The sequence below is a fragment of the Babylonia areolata genome, chromosome 21, assembly GCF_041734735.1.
Source record: "Babylonia areolata isolate BAREFJ2019XMU chromosome 21, ASM4173473v1, whole genome shotgun sequence".
Taxonomy (NCBI): Eukaryota; Metazoa; Mollusca; class Gastropoda; order Neogastropoda; family Buccinidae; genus Babylonia; species Babylonia areolata.
In genome coordinates, this window is record NC_134896.1 from 10,008,199 (window position 1) to 10,014,198 (window position 6,000).

The following is a 6,000-nucleotide window of genomic DNA, read 5'->3' on the forward strand; positions in this document are numbered from 1 at the left end:
CTACACAAAATGCAACCTTCTAAAGAAGAACCTGTTTTTGAAACTTAAAATATTTTTTATAGTAACTTCCTCCTTTTTAGTGTGATTCAGCAGTCATGATAACTTTTGCCAAAACCAGAGCATTTCAATCAAACAGAATGCGTAAAACAAATTCTATTGCACTGTTACGAAATAATTAAGTCGAAAAAAAAAAAAAAAACAGAAAAGAAAGAAGCAGATAAATAGCTGTTGAAGCTCTTGTCTCATGGCAGAGGTGGGATGGCTGAGAACATGCTGTTGAACTGGATTGCTGATTCTGTCCATGTAGAAACATTATCCTGTGGGACTCCATGTGGTTACTGCACAATACCCTGGTAATAACAATAATGGACATCTGTACAGCATTTTTTTTTTCAGAAATACTGCTCAAAGCGCTTTACATTTCATTCCCTGCTCCCCTCTCAATAGCCATCCACCCCCTCCCATATACACACACAGAGAAACAGGTACCAGAATACAATCACGCAACTGAACATTGGAAACCACCCACACAGCCATGAAGCCCTCAAAATAATGCATCCCTGCAACACCCACTCAGGTATGCACACACACACACACAAATACACGGACAATCGAAAGCACCCCGCCACTCACAAATGGCAAATGACTTCCCCACAAAAAAGCATGCATCTGAAACCAGATCATACCAAGACCAGCACTGGAAAATTACTGTTGTTGGAAAAGACCTGTTTTCAGAGCAGGTTTAAAAGATCTCAGCGAGACAGAATGTCACAAATTTCTGGCAGTTTGTTCCACAATGACAGACCCTGAAAAGAGAAAGATCTCGGACTGTTGCTTCTTCTTTACAGCAGGGATTTTTGATGGTCTGGTATCAGAAGCAGAACGAAGGCGACGAGTTGGAATGTACACTTGAAGGTGGTCAGACAGGGCAGACTTTTGTCAAGTTTACAAAGTTCTGTAGGCTTAGAAAACTTTTTTTTTTACTCTGTTCTTTCATGCAACTTGAGTAAATAATATCAAATGAAAAGAGATTTTTTTAAACACAATCGTTTCTTGTCATAAATTTGACCCATGGTCAACACATTAAATCATTTGCACAAATGGTTTACTCTGCAAATGGTGAGCGCAAAGTGCATCAAATCTAGTCCAAAATGAGTGGATAACAATCTGTATATCATTATGAATATGGACAAACCAAAGTTCTGCTATTTGTATTACCACTGTGGCAATAAGCTGGAGTTAAAAAATAGGACGACAGAGTCTGAAAGTTCAATTCCTGATCAGGTTTGTTAAGAGGCAGTCACTGGTGCATGTTTCATAATGCTTATCAAATTTTTATCAATCATTCAATTTCTCTTTTTACATCTTTCTTTATGAAAAAGGCAGAGACTGCTTTCTGGATCTTGTGACCTTAAGGCTGGATGCATAGTGGACCCAGAACGAATTCGGCTGACTGCCGTGTCACGCCTGACTGCCTGGGTCCATGAAAGCATGCATGGTAGAACCAGGCAGAGCTGGGCTGGAACTGGCAGCCCACACGTTCCCTTGGAACTCAACAAAATGACTTGCACGATGTAACAAAAATTGTTATTGTAGTGGTAGTGGTGGTGGAAGAAAAGAAACATTATGTGTTCAACACGCCATTTTGCTGTGCACTCAATCTGTGAGAGAGAGAGAGAGAGAGAGAGTGATTACTGAACTGCAATTTGTTGAAGAAATAACAAATCTATACTTAAACTAATTAAAGGTCTAATAAACCTATTCATTTTCATAGCCAGATATGGCTCCACTTTCATTAGGGATTTCATTCTTAGCAATCTGAATGTGTGAGAGGGAGGAGAGAAAGAAGAGAGGTAACTGCAATTTCTTGTACAAATTAAATCAGAATTGTGTTATAAAGTTTATCTATTCATATTTATTGCCAAACATGGTTCCACTTTCATTACATAGTTCGTTTTTAGCAATCTGAACAAAAGAGAGTGAGAGAAAAAGATGTTTGTTTTACAGTGTTTTTTTTTTCCTCCAAGGATTACATAAAAATTGGAAAAGTGAAAGTGCTTGAATGTTTAATTAATAGGAGGAGTTTGTATTATACTCCATGTTTGGTGATACATATACTTACCATGTCAAACTGATGCAAATTTAGCAATAGGCAATGGGCTTGTCTTTGGCCCATTTACCGAGTGGCTACAGTGACAAAGAATCCCCTTTGGCCGGTCACCCTAGGCAATCGAAAGCCCATAAAGTTATAAGGTCTGAACATTCCAGTGCTCCTCGAAGACATGCCTGAGACACGAGTGCTGAAACACGGATGGCATGGGCGGCATTCGGTTTGCTGTTAAGATATGATATCCCAAAAGAGTGTATAATACAAACTCCCTTATGGTGTCAATTCTTGTAATCTATTGAACAGGAGATTAAGAAACTATAACCTACCTTTTTGCCGAGTGCATATATGTATACTCAACTTGCAAGAATTCAAGCAAAGGTGGAGGAGGGGAAGGGCCTACGGTTCTGTTCATAGCCCTTTGAAACGAGAGTGAGTGTTATCCGTGACAAGGAAATCTTGGAATCCTAAGCCTGATCATCGATATCCCTGGAGTAGAAGGAAAGGGTCTAGGTAGCAGGCAAAAGATAGTCCTCCAATGGCTCAAGCTTGCGATGATGATCAACACCGACAAGTCTATGGCCACTCTCTGGTTCCTGTACATAAAGGACTACTGCACCTTGTGAGCTGAATAGGCTGTACAAAGGTTGGGACACCTAGTGTTTTTTGTGTCATGGCAGACCGTGTCCCTCGTCAATCTAAAATAGGTAGATGAGAACCCTGAGGAAGCATGAGCGAGAACGTTGCCAGTAGTATTTCGAGGCAGTAACGGGCAAATGTTCTCTACTTGGGCACAACACAGCCATTTCTCAGTGAGAAGTCAGTAAGACTCGGTGTCTCTGTCTCCTAGCATGAACTTGGAAGAAACGAGAGTATGGAACCATCTCTGTGGAAGGCCAGATCTTGTGGCATTCCACTAAGACATGAATCTCGCTTCTACGATGGCTGTGGCCAGCAACAGAAGGAAAGTGGTCTTGAGGGTGAGCAGGTCAAAAGGAATAGTCCCCAATGGCTCGAAGGGCTGTTTTCGAATGAAATCCAACACCAGGAACAAGTCCCAGAGGGGCACTCTTCTGGGATTCCTAGCTTCCTTCAGAGAGGGGCCCCTAGCCACCTCTCTGAGCTGGAAATCCGCTTCAAAGGCGGGACCACCTAGCTGTTTGATTGTGGTACAGATGGCAGACCTGTACCCTCGTTCAGAACTAGCAGACAGGTTGAGAACCGAGGAGCAGTGAGCCAGAAAGTTGGCCAGCTGCATGCTCGTAGGCTTAGTAGGGGGAATGTTCTGAGCTGCACACCAACGCAGCCATTTCTTCCAGTGAAAGTCATACAAAGTCTCCGTTCCCTCCCTCCCTCCTTGCTTTGGTGACTATGGAGAGGGTCAGAGGAGGCACCCCCCTGGGTCAGAGGCCGACACAGAGGCCAACCGAGGGGTGGAAGACTTCAATGGTGATGCTGACAGTTCCGACCGCACAGCAGCCACGCGTGCAGGTGCAGCAGTTGAGGACTGGAGTGAGGAATGACCGACGAGGCTGCCTCAGCAGATGAGGTTTGGTTTCCAGTTCCAGGGGTGGAACATGTGTCAGGGACTGAAGGACCGGAAACCAGGGCTGGGCTGGCCATTTCGGCGCAATGAGGATCAGCTGCGGGCGTTCCAACCTGGCTTTCCGTATCACCTTGGACAGGATTGGAAAGGGAGAAAACGCGTAGGCAATCAGACTGCTCCAGTCTAGAAAGAGAGCATCCACTGCCCACGCTTCTGGGTCGGCGACCGGAGAGACATAAGTGGGAAGTCTCTTGTTGAACTTTGTCGCAAAAAGGTCCACCATCGGCTGGAACCACTGTTCCCACACCCCCTGAAGGGTGTCCTTGTCCAGGGTCCACTCTGTGTGGATGACACTCTTGGACCTGCTGAAAGCATCTGCCAAGATGTTGTCTTTTCCTGCTATGTGTCTCGCTGAAAGTGCAATGCCCTTGCTGTGGCACCAACGGAGGAGAGCCTCGGTCCGCAGGGAGAGGTCTGCCGAGTGCGCTCCCCCCCCTTTGTTCACGTAACATGCGACCGTCGTTTTGTCCGTGAACAAGCGGATGGTCTTGCCAGTGGCCTCCCCCATGAAGTGCAGGAGAGCCCTGCGAACTGCCTCCAGTTCCAGAACATTGATGTGGCATAGGCGCTCCTCCGGGGACCAAGTCCCTGCTGCATGGAGTGAGTCCATGTGGGCTTCCCAGCCCAGGGAGGAGGCGTCTGTGAATAGTGCCACCTGAAGAGTAGGTGGGGCTATGGGCACCCCCTGTGTCGGAAGAGGGGTGGTTAACCACTCTGATGTCACCTCGAGGAACCACTCGCCCAGACATATCAGGGTATCCCATGGCTGAGTGCTCTGGGACCACCGTAATCTGAGTGCCCTCTGAAGAGGGCGCTTGAGAACCCTGCCCAGGGGAATGAGAGGTGCCATGGACTCCATCATGCCCAGGAGGGAAGAAAGTGTCCGCGCTGTTGCTTGGGAGGAACGGCGCAAGTGGCTGAGGAGGCCTGCCAGACGGTCCCATTTATCTGGCGTCGGAGAGACTATCATAGACCGCGTGTCGAATCTCATCCCTAAGAAGTCGAAGGACTGACTCGGGGACAGATCGCATTTCTCCTGGTTCGTGATGAAGCCCAGTTCAGAGCAAAGGTCTAGAAGTCTGGCTGTATGACTCTGGCACAGGGCCTGTGACTGGGCCAGAATAAGCCAGTCGTCCAGGTACACACAGAGATGAATGGATTCCGACCGGACGATGGATACCAATTCCCGCACACCTTGGTAAACAGGAAAGGGGCAAGGGACAGACCAAATGGGAGGACCGAGAACTGGAACACCTTGTCCCTCCACACGAACCTCAGGTACCGACGGGATGCCGGATGGATGAGGATATGAAAATAAGCATCTTTCAGATGGATGGAGGTAGCCCAATCGCCCCGTTGAATGGTCTCCCAAATCTGTGCCTGTGTGTCCATCTTGAAATTGATTTTGGGGAGGAATTTGTTAAGGGTGGACAAGTCCAAGACTGGCCTCCACCCTCCCGAGACTGGGGCCCGGGTCCGAGAGTTGAGATATCGCCCCTATAAGGAGTAGGTGCGATATCTCTTTCTCTAAGACGCTCTCCTGCTCCGTCGAGCTGGGCACATGAGGAGGAGGAGTGGATCTTAGAGGGGGGCGGTCCTCCACCCAAGGCAGCATGTACCCCGACTCTAGCACCGATACAATCCAGTCGTTGAGTCCCAGAGCACGCCACTGATGTGCATGCCGGGACAAGTTTCCTACTTGGAGGGGCTGAACGACTGGCGGTGCTGAATCGGGGCCCAGTCATTGGGGGTGCTGCCTTCTGGCCTTGGGCATGGCCGGTTGGCTTGGACAGACATGAGGTGGTTTATTCCTCTGCCGCTGATTCTGTGCATGCCGCTTTGACTTAGGTGGCGTGGTATATGGAGGGGCCCTGGTGGCGGGTCTCTTCAATGGCATAGAACCCTGGCGCCCCTGGGAGGTGTGGGCTAAATATGAGGCCACCTCCCTGTTTGTCTCTGCCCTGTGGCTGACAAAATGGGGCTCATACTGGCCAAAGAGGGAGTGCTGCTGTGCTGGGATGGACCGCAGGGCAGCACTCTCCTCTACTGGAATGTTAGAGAGGCGGAGAACAGCATCACGCCACGCTAGCACAGTATTGAAGTGAAGGCTGGTAGCTGTGTCTGCAGCTGCCGTGAGACCAGAAGCTACCCTACTGCCAAAAGTGTTTAACCTTGGGTCGGTGAAGAGGCCAGGCGGGACTGAGGAAGGAGACCCCATGTCCTGATGAACCGGACGTTGTTCCCACAGCTCATTGGCCAATTTGTCCCACTCTGCTAACGTTTTAAA